Here is a 15,419-nt window from a genome sequence, read left to right as displayed (position 1 = left end):
TTTGACTAACCGCAGCGGTCTGGCGGTCGTATTTATTCGATAATGTCGTTGCCATGGAAACAGTAAAAGCCGTCCCATTTAAAAAAAAACGCGCCTCATCTTGAGATTGAAAGTTAGACTCTTCGTGCGAACTTGTACGTTCAGAATATTTATAATTTTCTAAATATTGCCGTTCAAACTTTATACATACTTCAATAATTTCTCTGGAAACAAATATTTATAGGTAAATCGGCAAAGAGAAAAAGCTGGAAATTATTTTCATGTTCGTAAAATGGCCGCTAGGGGGCGCTAGAAAAAAACGGGTTCTCAAAAATATTCCAAATTAACCTACATCAAAATTAGTTTTAACGTAATCCACTCTAGATAAGGAAACTTTTTTGTTTGAACTATTTAGTTTATATATTGGTTTAGAAAACGTTGAATAACTTTTGAAAAAAGAAAAAGTTGAATAACTTTTTTTGGCTAATCCTATTTCGACGAACTTAGTTTAGTCTTAAGTAGTATTTATAGGAGCTTCAACCGGCATGTCAATATAACTATATTAATTCTTTTACAAGTCGGTAGGAGGCGCTTTATGTCAAGACAGCTATTTTTATGATTTTCTCGAAAATTTCAAATATAATGGTATAAATGTTTTTAGCTAACCACAGTAAGTAGTGGAAGTAAGATGAAAATAAAAATGTATTTAAAAATACTTTTTCACGTAGGTATAATAGTACCAGTTTCAGAGATAACCAAGAGATGATGGCATATTATGACGGGACGAATGTACGCCCGCCGCTTTGCAAAAATTAATGTTCAATAACTGACCAAACTAAATCCGTATTCTTTGGCTGGACTGAGGGAGCTTCCAGAAATTAGGTATTCCTTCTACTGAATGACCACTAAAATTTTTAGTCGCAATTGTTGCTAACTTTTATTTATGGTTCTTTGGTATTATATTGTCGTAGAAAAGGTCTTGTAATTGCTTCGACTTTTCGCGAAGGAAAAGTACCCAAGACACGATGAATTTCAGATGAGTTACTGACGAAGCACCAGAATTGAAGAATCTTTGGCTGAAAAGTTGAAACAGGCGGCCATATTATTTACATATCTTTGGGATTCCTCCTGCGTCGGTTTGTGCCGAGGTTTCGCCATTCTGCTTTGATGAATAGTAAATACCTGAGTCGCGGTTAAGATTGTTTGGTTGCTTATGGATTTCTATAGACTCTCGGATTTTTCGTTAGTAGACGAATTTTGGTTTTATCGAATAAAATTTGATGCCCGTTTCGCTAATAAATACCCAATATTGTACGATTTAAAACATGATGTTACAAACACATTAGGAAGAAATAAATAATATGGGATGAGATTGGCACAGAATTGAATGAAAATGGTAGGTAGTACTGAAACTGTTTATTGGCATAGAACTGAATAAAAATTATAGGTAGTACTGAAACTGTTTATTGGCATAAATTGAATGAAAATGGTAGGTAGAACTGAGAGAGCTTATTGGCACAGAATTGAATGAAAATGGTAGGTAGTACTGACAGAGCTTATTGGCACAGAATTGAATGAAAATGGTAGGTAGTACTAACAGAGCTTATTGGCACAGAATTGAATGAAAATGGTAGGTAGTACTGATAGAGCTTATTGGCACAGAATTGAATGAAAATGGTAGGTGTACTGACAGAGTTTATTGGCACATAATTGAATGAAAATGGTAGGTAGTACTGACAGAGCTTATTGGCACATAATTGAATTAAAATGGTAGGTAATACTGACAGAGTTTATTGGCACATAATTGAATGAAAATGGTAGGTAGTACTGACAGAGGTTATTGGAACAGAATTGAATTAAAATGGTAGATAGTACTGACAGAGTTTATTGGCACATAATTGAATGAAAATGGTAGGTAGTACTGACAGAGGTTATTGGCACAGAATTCAATGAAAATAGTAGGTAGTACTGACAGAGTTTATTGGCACAGAATTGAATGAAAATCGTAGGTAGTACCGAAACTGTTTATTAGCATAGAATTGAATAAAAACGGTAGGTAGTACTGAAACTGTATGTTATTTACAGACATTCCTACATACCATATACTATTCAAGTAAGAGTTAAGAATTGAAATAACTGACAAATTTTTCTCGATATAAAAAGGCTAATTATTAAACGCTCCAAGTTCAAGCTCCGCTAACTATGGAAACTTAAAGTGCAGATTACTGCCCTTTTTAGTTTCCAAGAAAATGTAGTTTCCACCTTTGTTTCTATTGGTCTATAAATTATTCTAAATTTTTGAGCTAATATGTCAAAGACATTTTCTACCACCCTTCTTGCAGCACACAGTCTTTTATTATATTTCTTATATTTCAAAATATCTGGCTTAGTCTTAGTCTGTCTATATGGAAAGGGTCTCATTAAATATGGTTTAAACGCAAAAGCTTCATCACCGTTTCATTTTATCCAGGCAGATTAGGCCCAATAATGAGATCCAGTTTTATCCCCATTTATTGTGAAAACCATCCGAAGACTTTCCAAACTTCCGATGTTGGTCCGGGTAAATACAATTTTTTTATTTTTGTACACATAGCTTCCCAAACTTCCGTTACAATTTACTCACTGTTGAAAATCCAACTCTAAAACTGTGGCTCATTGTGTAAAAAGTATCAGCAGTGGCGAGAAATCCGTAAACTAAATTATTTTGTTTATATCAGGTTTACCAAAACTAAAACGGGACAAGCAGCAAATAACATGAAAAAATAGCTGTGGGCTGAACAAATGGCACCTTTTCGGCTTTACTTGACTTTTTCCAGAACTTCTTCAAATATCAATGACAACCGTATTAGAACCCGTTTCGGTGACCCGTTTCAGAATGTGAAAATTATACACTGAAGTGGCGAGTTCCTACCAAAAAAGAAACGAACAACCAAGTTTTAAATGTCACTCAGCCAATTTATAATGTAACAAATAGCACTCCAACTAGTTCTTCAATTGCAAATAATAAAACCAGCAGAAAGAGAAACAACTCCACACCAGTGTCGTTCGTTGGGAGAGACGGTAACCAATTTCGAACATAAAAAAAAATGAATATGATGCCATGATGATTGTTTTCTCTTGGCTCACGCAGAGACCATAAACATAAAGCTTTTGGGATGATGGGTTTAGAAGGTTTGGATTTTTTAAAGATATTTTCAGTTTCAAATCGAATTTCATTAGCTCTTTTTGTTCCATTTCTTTACGGGTACGATGAATTCTTTGTGGGAACAAAACTAGACGAGGTATTGCCAGGATGGGATATTTTAAGAAAATGAGGGATAACGTTATGATCACTAGACCATAACAAAAAGGTCCGTCGAACTGTTCTTTATGGCCTAAAATGATAAGTTCTGAGGCTAAATAAATAAGAATCATAGCATACATCGCGAACCCCATTGTGTCAATTTGTCAATCGCAAACAGATAAAAAAAACAACAAAAGAACCTCCCCTCCCCTATTGTATTTCCTACCGAATCGATTTGTAAGGTCCGGTGTTCGTGCGGAAACGGATTAGAGGGGTTTTGTATCGCGTAATGACACGTCAGGGTTTGATAATACTATCGTAGTTTCTCGGTTGCGGAGGTTATTTACGTGGAATAGTCCGGCGTTTCCCGTTTTCCGCCATACTTGCATTTCAAATTATACGTCTACGCTTTTAAGATCAATATTTACTTTTTGGAGGACCTCGCCTCGCGTTTAAGTTTGCTTAACAGGTACGAGAGAGTACATTGTTGCTCGACGAGATTATACGGTGTGTTCCGCAATTAGAGGTCAGGTGCGGATAAAGATCGGTTAGGAAAAAATGTCTGCCGAACTTTTTAATCAATAAAAAGGGAGGCACTTCTGGATTTGGATAGCCCTGCTGAATTTAAATTTGATAAGCATTTTCCTCGTTTTATCAATACCAAAAGGATTTAAACATTATTTTTATTCGTGCATAAACAAAAACCGAATTAAAAAAAATCAAAATTAAATAATAAGGTCTCAAACAATAGTTAAGTCCTTTTTACAAAACTGAATTCTTCCTGCGTCGGTTTTTGCTGTCACAGCGTGACGGACAGTTTCAGTCAAGCTCCGAAGCTCTGGCGAAACGTTAGCAAGTTCGACTCCGCAAATCACCAATCATCCTGTATCTGCGTTCTATTTCTTCTGTATCTGAGTGGAACCTTTCATCTTGCTTCTCAATGACGGCAGCATAGTTTTATACTCATATCGCATCCCATTTCCCTAAATTTACACCTTTTCAGATTCGATCATGGTATTCACAAAGTCTTGATTTTCCATTAATCGCCTAATTTGAACGAGAAATTTTTAACAACCTGTTCCGCATTTATTTCAAACTTTCATACCTTACAAACAGTATGTGGTGCCCAAGGTTTGTCTTGATCACCAATTTTTACTTTAAACTAAGCTTAGTATTGTTTTTTAAACAGGGGTATAATTTTACGTCTAAAGGTCTTGACCCCAAATGAACTACACACATATCAAAACAATCTGGAACATTTTTACGAAGTCTTGACATTTTACAAAGAAATTTAACTGCACAGCTCTCACTAACCTCACGTAACTACTTACAACAAACACAATTACACGATAATTTTGGGGCCAGCACTATATTCTATCCCAAAACTTCAAATCAAGACAAATTGAATAACTTTCTGATGCGCTACTAAATGAAGAAAAGACAAGACAACAAAATCATCAACACAAAAGGCGATTTTTATATTTGATATTTTGTATATTTTTGAATGATTTTGTTAAACGGATTTTCGATTTATCAAGTAAAAACAACCTTAGTTCAATGTATCATTTAACTATTAATTTTAAAGATATTGTACCTATACATTTCAATTCCACGTAAAAAGTTACTTTGGATGAAGAGTTTCTCTTCAAAAGCGCCCGTATCTACAGTGGTCCGTAGCTGTCACCATATACGGACCACAGAAGCCATCCTAAGTATTACCTTACGCTGGTTAGGATCGGGTTTCGTACTCCCAATTAAAACAAACCAGCTTTCAGGTAAAATATCGCGGCATAGTTCCGCGTTTGATTTATACACTGCATCCACTAAAAACTGGACCCAATTGGCTCAATTGCCAGTTTCATTTAGATGGTTTTCTATTTATTTTTTAACTTTTTGTCTCGAAATTCGGAACACCCTGGAGAATGCAGGGCATGGTGACGGTTATTGTCTTGTGTGGCCGGCGTGCAGTCCTGATCTTGCTTTGCCTGACAGCCTTTATGATCTGCGAATTGAACCTCGGAAAAAATTTGATGCTATTCGACAACCATTTGTTACAAATATCATTAGTGAAGTCGGTTCAGCAGACCACACTTAACCTTAAAATGTCTTTTTTGTTATTATTTTTTTAAATTAAACTTACGTTTTCAGAGTATTTAAAAAAAAAACAGAGATAATATCGCCATTAAACAAGCAAAACATTCGGGAAATGTTGATTCTAGTTCGATAAATATTTCTTGTGGTTCTATATATAGGAATTATCAAATTTGCAATGTATAAGGTGTTGAAAAAAACGTTGAACACAAAAGTTTTAGGGGTTTTCATCCAAAATTGATACATGAAAATTGATATACATTGTGTCTCAAAAAATGTTAATGGTCCTATTGGCTCTGTTCTCAATTGTTTTTGGGTTATTGACATTTGGGAAGTTTTGCTTTGTCTTTATTGCAGGTTTCACTTTTCATTTTCACTTGAATTAAACAAAGCTTCAGGAAATTCAATAATGTAATATGTGTACAGGCTGTTAGGAAATAAGTTATTATTTAAGTTGTAAAATTGTTTTGAATTTAAAATAACAGAACAGAATCGGAATAAAAAAGTTAAAATTATATTGAAGAATTGTTGACAAAATAGCGAAGTTTTTCTTAATCAAAGGCTCCGGTTCGCATCATATTTCAAAAAGGCCCTTTTCTTGGTATAAACATCTTAACTAAAAAAAGATATCCTACTTATCGGCCAATTGGGGCAATTAAATTTAGTTTAAAGTCGATTATTATGTGAAAAAATTATCAACTCGGATCTAGCTGGATCTAGCTTTCGCGAGACCTTAAAATTTTACACAGTATATTGGAATCCTTAAATATGCCGAAAACTACCAAAATTGGAGAATTCAAGCAATGTTGTCACATTTCGCAATGATATTTATAATCCTGGTAACCTTTCACTGATACTTTTCTAAAATTTTCTATGTTCAAAACCCTCTGAAATTCTAAGATGTTAGGAATTTTTTTATTAACAGTGGAAAATCTGACAACGCTGCCGTTAGCACCTTTGAAGGGTGCAAGTTCAAAAACCCCCAGGTATTGAATTTGACAGTACCTTTATAGTAAGCCAGCATGAAAACAGATGTGGTAAAGCAGAGTACAATTGAAATGTAATAAGAGAAAAATATGCCAATATTAGAAAAAAAACATGGATTTTATGAAACTGTATTTGTATTATCGATATAAGATTTAAAAGATGAATTATGCCAAAGTAATCCAGTTTTCAGAGAAACTTGCTTTTATTTCAGAAACCAAACGATTTAGGTATAGAATATGTGATATTATACAGGGTGTTCCATTTTAAAAAATGCGCTTCTCACTATTTTTGTTTCTCGTAGGCAATAATGTGCAGTACCATCCAAAGCCATGTCCAAAAACTTTCTACTGGCTCCTGTGTCGTTTTTATCTAAGAGCACTAAAGAACGTACTACTCAAAAACAATTAAGCGGACATTTTTTTTCTAAACTTTCTCGATTATAGATACCTGTAGAGCTAAACGTTGATCAATTGTAGATGGCCTCCAGTCTCTTTATGTAACTAATTTTCTGCGATTAAATTTATTATTATTATTATTAATATTATTTTTATTGATTATTATAATTATTGTTATTATTATTATTATTACTTATTCGCCATTAAATCAATTGTAGTATTACTGTGTAGTATTAGTATTTCAACTTATATTTTTCTCAGGTGGCATAGAGCATTATTGCCGAAATAAAAAAAATGATCCAACGCTCTATATGAGAAGGCAGTCAAATCCCATCAGGTCTTTTTTCCTGGATCCGGTTCCCAGTGAATTAGTTTATGACACAATTCTACATTCTTTGGATTCTTTGGATGTCTACAGCCTTGTGCGATCTCACGAAGACTTTTGATTGTGTGGATCATGGAGTGTTGATGCAGTGTTGAGTAGTATGGCATCAGGGGCATGCCTCACAGATTATTGCGCTTCTTAGCAGAAGGTTCAGTAGTTCTAGCTTGCCGGTATCGTTTGGAGTGCCGCAGGGCTCGGTCCTCGGACCCCTCCTGTTCATAGTTTACATCAACGATTTGCCTTCCCACATACCATGTAAAACTACGCTCTACGCGGATGATACAATTCTTTTACCCCGAGCTAGGAAGCCACATGAACTTAGTATTGATAGTGTGACCAACAAGACTAGAGCGCGTGGATGGTTAGGGTCGAACTCTTTACAGTTAAACAAAAATAAGACGAACCATCTTATTTTCTCTTGTAGCAAGGTGCACAACTTATTTAATACTCCCATCGATGGTTGCATTCAACACCTTCGCCACAAACTGTCAAGTCAATTGGTTCTAATTAGACACTTAAACAAGTCACTCATTCCAATCACGTCAAGACTTGCTTGTTTCGGATTGTTCCATTCTCACTTAGCGTACGCTATTGTTTTGTGCAAGGCTTTTCTTATTCAAAAAAGGGCGATACGTGTGATTGCGAATGCAAAACCTCGTGATCGCTGCCGCCCGCTCTTCTCAAAGCTTAATATTTTGACCTTACCATCACTATTTATTTACTATACAGTCACTCGCATACATGAGCTAAAGAACGAGAACGAGTTGAATACATCGTACATTAATTACTACAATGTTCTACCAACCGTGGTCAAGGATCTGCCATTCACTAAATTTTGTAAGATAATAAAACCATTTCTATTGGAGAACGCATTCTACACTGCAGATGAGTACATTAGTGTTGCGTCACGAGTGTCTCCATAATACTAACTGGGAATTTATTTATTTATTTTTTTTTTAGCTAATTCTTGTTTCAATGTTTGGTGTTTGTCTATCTGATAATTACGTTGCTCTCTATGAATGTTATTAGAATGTGTTTGGTATTGTGTTAATTCATTTTGATTCACAGATGTGACTTGCCATTTGTTGTTCTCGTAATAAAATCTAAAGTCTATTATTATTATTGTTATTATTATTATTACTATATTCAATTTGATACTATACTTAATTCAAATTCAAATTCAAATTTAGCCAACTTTGATGTTTCTAATTCCCATTTTTTGTGGTGAGTGTATTATACCAAAGAAAATTGTGTATATACGAGGCGAGACGAAAAATAACCAATTCGGGTCGAGAGTCGACACGCGGGACAAAGCCGCGTCTGTAGCGTTTTAACGACCACAAGTGGGTACCACTTGGCCGTCGCACGCCGGTATGTCACGCTTTCAAATTTATATACGCCACAATCCGCTTCTTAACATTTTAAACTGCAATCGATCAATCTTTATAGACCGCCGGACGCTTTATTGCTTATTCATTCGGCAGTTCGTCGTCTGTCTAGTTTAAATTATAAATAATCCAGTAAGCTGTCACGCCGATCGAGTGTTCTGCCGAGACCGTTTTTTTTTTCTTTTCAGAAGTGGGATAAATTCGATCGAATCCTCAACACTTGCAAAAGTTGCCGTGAATTCGAGGAAAGATGGGTTCTCGGAAACGTGCCGCCAAAAATGATTAAAGAAATCTCCGCCCTAATCCCCCGGTGAAGGTCCGTCGATGATTCGAAGGGTGCGAGAGTTGCTATGATGTGTTAAGCAACGCAGAGGCGCGCAGTGGTTAGTGATAATTATTCAAAGCACGCTAGACACGAAGCAATAGGGAACTTGAACATATGTATGTTCCAGACAAGCATTTTTCAGTTAAGGTGACAATGTGTAGTTCCAGAATCTCAGATCTGAAATGATGTCAAGAGATTCAGGAATAGGGAAAATTAATATGATCATTGGCTACAAAAATCGGCCATTATACACTTGTAGCATGGTAAAGAGGGCACTTAGAGGTGAATAACAGCATTTCTAATGCTACCATGAAGCGGAGTGTCTGGAGTGGAGCTCTACTAAGGGCGCCACTGGCCGCCCGTTACCGCGACGTGAGGGTCGGGGGTTAAGAAAGGACAGGCTTAATAGACTTGCCCCAGTATCGCCCCTTGATACAGTCACCTAGAGGGATTTCCCACTTTCGGTGGGGTGACTAAACAAAACAAAAGAGAAATTGGGTTTTGGCGGATAACCCGCAAACGCTGGGGAGGGCAAGCGGGGTCGGGGGGCTTATGTGTCGGGAAGGGAATCGCACTAAACACGTATTATTGATGTTTCGAGGAAATCTTTCCGTAAGAAATTGGATTTTTAAAAATCACTTCGGAAAATATTCAGAAATAACGTGGCCATGGGTGTGAAAACAAACATTTCACTTGTATATTTTTGATTATGATTATGATTTATGATAATTAACTCTCAATAAAGACTATTATTATTATCTTTCTTCTGTCACTAGTAAGCTGTGAGACGTAGATCTTACTACGCTACAAGTGTCTAAGATGGCCGATTTTTGCAAGTTTAGGTATATATCATTTTGCAACTCCAATGATCTTACACTGTCATGCAGGGTGTAAGTAATTTCAACGGTTGCACCTACGAGGTTAGCGCCAAAATTTCCAGGGCTGACATAGATGCAGCTCCAGTATCACGATAAAACTTTCTCTTCTTTTAAATATATATCTTAGTAGGCTGCGAAAAAAAAAATTTAAGTATTGCGTCCTTTCCTTTTTTTAGCTCCGCCCCGCTCAAGCAATATGTAAGCAGGTACAGAGTAAGAAGAAGCCAGCAGGATGATTGGCGAAACGTCGGCAAGGTCGACTCAGCAAAAACCGACGCAGGAGGAATCCAGACGTTTTGGTTAAAAAGTATGTGTGCACTTTGAAATCAGCCACGATTACAAGGTGAAACGGAAGTTTAAGTTGTTTGGAGTTTTAGAAATTCCTTTTAAGAAATGGTGTTGCTCGAAAAGCAATAGGCGGTTAAAATAAGTATTCTTTTAGACAATCGACAAGTGTTTTTATACCCAAAGATAATTTGTTTCTTTCTGCTGGAAGTTGGTCACCTTGACTACCGTGAAGGGGCACGTAGACGCTAATGGCGGCCTTATCCCTTTGTTCCATTGGCTGGTAAAAGTCACATGACAGCAGACCTTATTGTCATCTTAAGAAATCTTTTAACAAACGACCCCCCTTATAATATAAGTATAATATTATTGTAGTAATCTTAATATTGTCGGAGGACGGAAAAACGTCATTTAGTAATATGCAACTAATAATTTGTTTTTAACATAATTCCGTTTAGTACAAATACTCAATGGATTAAATACAGATATTTTAAATTGACTGCATTGTACATTGTACATTGTACATTGTACTACATTGTACATACGATATAGCCTATCAGATTTCCTTGGGATTTATTGGTATCTGGGCCGGGCTAGATAAAAAAAAATGGTTTAGTAGACCCAGTTAAAATATTAACTTGTTACTTTCGAAAATCGATGAAATCGACTTTTCGAAAGTATCTGCGCTCGTATAAAAATTTTATATCTCGGTAACGGTAAGCCCTACGGGATCGCCGTTGGCACAGAAATGATCACAGTCGAAAAAAAAATTATTTTTGTCTATCCGTTCTCCGTTCTCGTCTTTTGGTTTTTCCTGAAGAACTTTCGAACCGTTTTAGCTACAAAATAGAAATTTGCTTCCTTTTTAACCCTCCACGAGGCACATAAGCTTGTAAGGAATGGCCCTGATCCGACGCCGGTATCCACCTTTTTTTCGCGATTTTCGACTGTTTTTTGAACCTTGCTATGAAACACGATAAGTGTCCGAAATTTGAAGCAATTGACTTCATATTTGGCACAGAAATGCAGCTTTGCACCGTGACGCAACCTATTGAAAATGGGGGGGGGGCTGGGGGTGGGGAAGTACTTAAAAAAAAATCGCTTGTACAAGGGTCTACAAAAAAGACCATTTTTCAAAACCCGTTCGCAAGACCGAAAAAATTCTTGAACCAGAAGACGCAGAGGAAACGACTCCATAAACTTTTATTATTGACAATTTTTCAAAAATGTACGGGGTGGGCCGCAAATTCAAAAAAACTGAAAAATGGGTCCCTTTATTATTGAAAATTGGCAATATTTTCAAATCTGTGTTTTAGATGTCAGTTTCGTCACCGACGATTTTTCGAAAGCAATCTTGTTATTGTTATATTGTTTATAATTCAAACAAACGCGCCTATTATTATAGTTATCACAAAATCTATAACTCTCTTTTTAAATATTTTTCTTTATGGTGTTGTATCAATACACCGAATCAAGATTGCCGCGCCTGACGTCGCCAAATGTCAATTCGACTTCCGTTCCAGAGCCCGCCGCGTTCTTCGAAACAACGCGAGGTTCAAACCCGCGCCGTTCGCTTTTTCTTTGATAAATAAGTTTTATTTCCAATCGATCGTCGTGTTTTACAAATAACTCCGCGTTCCCCGCTACAAAGGAATTTCTGGCGCGTGTCGTCGACGAGTCCCCCGCCATTATATTACATAAAGCTGGTTTGAGTGACGTGCGACGAAGGGCTGCATTATTCCGCGCTCGTCGCTCGCAGGGCTTTATACGGAGCTGATCAATTAGGTTGTTAAGGGTAACAGGTAAGCTATAAAGTTGATGAAAGCGGCGCCGGCATCGGTATTTTTATTGCTTACCTACGGGGTCGGGAAACCTGAGCTTGGGAGTAGTATCGACGATCTAGGAAATACGCTACTGCTAAACAATAAATAAAGAAAACAATTTGCTGATCGAAACATTTAAGACGACATCGTGGCAGTATATTAAATGGTAGCGAAAGAAAAAGAAAACGCAATTATCAATGAAATTGCGACACAATTCTTCTTCTTTTTTCCCTTACACTTGGGCAAAACCACGCGGGTCATTCGCCCATCGTAGGTATTCGTCCAGGGTCCAGGGAATTTTACATCTTGTGAACATGTAATAGGAGGAGTTTGACAGAAATTTTTCCAGAATCTTCGGTTTTGGTTCCTATTGTCTCCTGGGTTTATTTGTTAAGATAACATAAAATGGAAAACACATTTTCATGGCTACTTTTTCTTCTCTAATAATGATTAAATATTGAATCTGACATTTCCACTTCTGGCGATCATCACCAACTTAATTTTTTTTAAATATAGACTTAAATTGTTTTTCAACTTAATTAAATCCTTTCATCACTTTTAAAACACTGTATAGCGGCACTTTGATATTTGTCGACATTTCCATCACCACAATCTGTTGCGAACATAATGTACATCTTCTCAATACCGCTTCTCGGTACTGTTGAGTGATACTGTTAACAGCTTCTTAATGTTTCATCGTTTCAATACTTGTATACTTGGTTTTTGAAATAGCCCCATACATAGAAATCAAGGGGTTTTGTATGGGGATCTTGCAGGCCATGTGACTGATCTCAGGTTACTTGTCCACCTTTCGAAAAATTCTACTTTTACTTATATACTTTTTAGAAAAACTTTGGTATCTCGCTACTTTTTCGGCACAATGCCATTTTTATAATAGTATCGCCAACTGACACTAACTGTTGACAGTAATTTGGAATCACCGGGGATACGCGGGCATGGTCAACGTGATGGAAAATAAACGATGCGATATCAAAGCCTACTGCTTTGCCCAAACATAAATGTGTTATACATGGTTAGAGAGCATTTTTAAAGAGGATTTTGGCGATATAGAAATTCAATATGGCGTCCATTTTTTTTTTGCATCGCCATATCCTTTTACCCATATCCTGAAAATTTGAATATTGCAGCTCCTACAAAATGGAAAATATTGTGGTGTGGACATTCTCTTTTTTCACTCTGCATCTACGTGAGGGTAGCTAGATTATTTTTTGGCATATCATACGCTACTTTTCTTCTATTTGAGCGACGCTGTATCTATTTTCAGTTACGTAAAAAAATTAAGTTGATGGTCACCAAATGCCGAATTGTCAGATTCAATATTCAATCGTACGGAGTTATAGAGCAAAAAAATGGGCAAGGAAATTTGCTTTTCATTTTAAGTTATCTTAACAAATAAAGTCAGGGTTTTCTTTCGAATATTTTGCTCCATTTAACCGACCCTGTATGTTCTCAAAAGGGCTCTTTAGGCAGATAAATGGACTGTATGGAACGGAGGGTTTTAATACCTTACCTTAAGTTTTTCATTTCTGCTTGCGTGCTGGGTCGTATCGATACTACACCAGAAAAATATTACACGGTATCTCTTAAGGTTTCCGAAATCCCAATGGCGAGCGTCGTATTTAAGCCACTCTGTACATTGTAGACAGGTGACAGTTAACTGGTTGGTCACTAACCAAGAAGAAAAGTCAAAGAACATATTAAAACCCCCGATGGAATTCGAAAATGGGCGAATGATCCGAAATGAATACTGACAAATTTCGAGTAGAATCTTTAAAATTGTATAAAGTCTGTTGATAGATATAAGAAAGTGACTAACTGATTCGAATTAAGGAAAGACCCGGGCAAGCTGTAGGAATGAAAGATGGCCGAACAATATTTATTTATATATGAATTTATGCTTAAATCTAAAATAAAATTACAAATTATTTTTATTACCTACTTAAATTACTTAAAATTATTCACATAATATATCAGTATTATTATCGCTATCATCTCCTGTTCTGTTCTGTTCCCGGAACATGCGCCTTAAATGGGACATTGACCGAATATACTGGAGACATTGTGTGCTATCTGGGCGCTCAAACTGGCTCAAACAACGACAAAAAAAACACCGAAGATACAATTTGAACACACCTCGTATACGTCTGTTAAAATCGCTTGGATACAATGCCTTCGTGTAAAAACGTGCGGTCCAATGTTTACTCAGCGTCAGTCAAATGTTTAGCGTCCGTATTAATAGACCGAACGTACGTCGTGTCACGTTTCATAAACCGTTCGTCATCGGGCCAATCGAGCTGTCTCCGTGCTGGGATTTGACGGGCCCGCATTTCATTGAAATTTCACATTTGGTTTCGGCCCGCGTTCCGATTTCAGGCGTACGCATCCAGAAACACGCAGACCGACCACGAGACCCATCGGGGACCACCCCCGAACCTGACATCGTTGCCGAAACACGTTTCGGTTTTTTATAGTCGTCGAGTAGGCCGGCTTTCGATCTAAGGCTGCCGCGGATGACGTTTCCCTTGATACGCCCGGTAACTAGATTTCAACGCACGCTTTGCAAACGGAAGAATCTGTGCGTTCTGTGCCATTGCTCTTTTCATTTTTCATGTCAATATCTCCGTACTCAAAAACTTGTATAATTTGTGCTGTCAACAGTCCCTCCGAAATTAAAAAAAATGTGAATTTACTAAAAAAAAATAATTAAATTTAATTAAGCCTCAAGTTGAATTTTTACTGGAACAGGCATAAGAAATTACTGGCTATAGGAGGTGCTTCTCGTACATTTTTACACTTAGATGTAGAAATGTAGAAATGTAGAAATTGCATCGTATCTACAGGGTTTGAAGACCAAAAACACGAAATTTATTACAGAATTATAGTGACACCAACGAGGGTGCTGCAATTCTGTCTGCTGCTGCTGCAGTCCTGTTTTTAGTTTTTCACTCGCCTGTGTATACAAGCCCAGCGATCCTGATAATGATTCTAATCTTCAGCTCTTACAATCCATGAACAATTTTGTCACAAATTCCGTCAACCCAGTTATTGCTGGCGACTTAACTTGCATGGAATACATGTTCCTAGATTTATTGTCAGATTGTAATCTTAGTCAACTCGTTGAAGAACACACGCGCTTCCGAGAGAACGACGCTCCGTCAACTCTTGTGATCTTGTAATTACCCCGGATCCCAATTTACTTGACAAATTGGAGCTCGATTCCCCAGTTGGCAAATCTGATCATGTCGTTATTGAGTTTTGTATTCCAGCCTTATGTTATCCCAAGCAGGTCAGTAATCGCAAAGTGTTATGCAGGAAAAACTTTGCAAGATTAGCTGCAGACCTTTCCCACCATACATGGAACTTTCCTGATAACGACATTAATGATTCGTGGACATATTTTCTGTCTACTCTGGATTATTACATAGGCGCAAGCTCCAAAACTCATTTTCTGAGTTCTGAGAAACCTTGGTTAACTGGACATCTGTTCAAACAAATAAAACATCAGAGAGCTCTGTGGCGTATATTTATGGCTCTGCTTCCGATTATGCTTTGCACAGAAGAGTTTCGAATAGTTTATTC

Source organism: Cylas formicarius, unplaced genomic scaffold (assembly GCF_029955315.1).
Source record: "Cylas formicarius isolate icCylForm1 unplaced genomic scaffold, icCylForm1.1 PGA_scaffold_3__17_contigs__length_32017465, whole genome shotgun sequence".
In the NCBI taxonomy this organism is placed as follows: Eukaryota; Metazoa; Arthropoda; class Insecta; order Coleoptera; family Brentidae; genus Cylas; species Cylas formicarius.
Note: the sequence above shows the minus strand (reverse complement) of the source record.